This window comes from Physella acuta, unplaced genomic scaffold (genome assembly GCF_028476545.2).
Source record: "Physella acuta isolate Inbredline_101_S28 unplaced genomic scaffold, ASM2847654v3 ptg001378l, whole genome shotgun sequence".
NCBI classification, from domain to species: Eukaryota; Metazoa; Mollusca; class Gastropoda; family Physidae; genus Physella; species Physella acuta.
The window spans coordinates 62501-62847 of record NW_026732893.1 but is presented as its reverse complement, the minus strand read 5'-3'; positions in this window follow the sequence as shown (position 1 = coordinate 62847).

Here is a 347-nt window from a genome sequence, read left to right as displayed (position 1 = left end):
TAGTTAGTCAAAGTTTAAAAAACAAAACACCGGTATAACCCATTAATTACCTACAGAATTGTTTCTCTTTATGTGATTTTAAACTACGATAGCTGTATAACAGATAGGCCCTACATAACCTAAACGCAGGGGCGTAGCGTGGGGGGGGGCGGGGGGTGCGGACCGCACCGGGTGACACCATTTAGGGGGGTGACACCAAGGCAAAAAATAGCAAAATATATAGAGAAAAACTCGAGGGGGGGGGGGTGCAAATCGAAAGTTTGAGGGGGGGTGCAAATCGAAAACTTGAGGGGGGGGTGCAAATCGAAAGTTTGAGGGGGGGTGCAAATCGAAAATTTGAAAGTTTG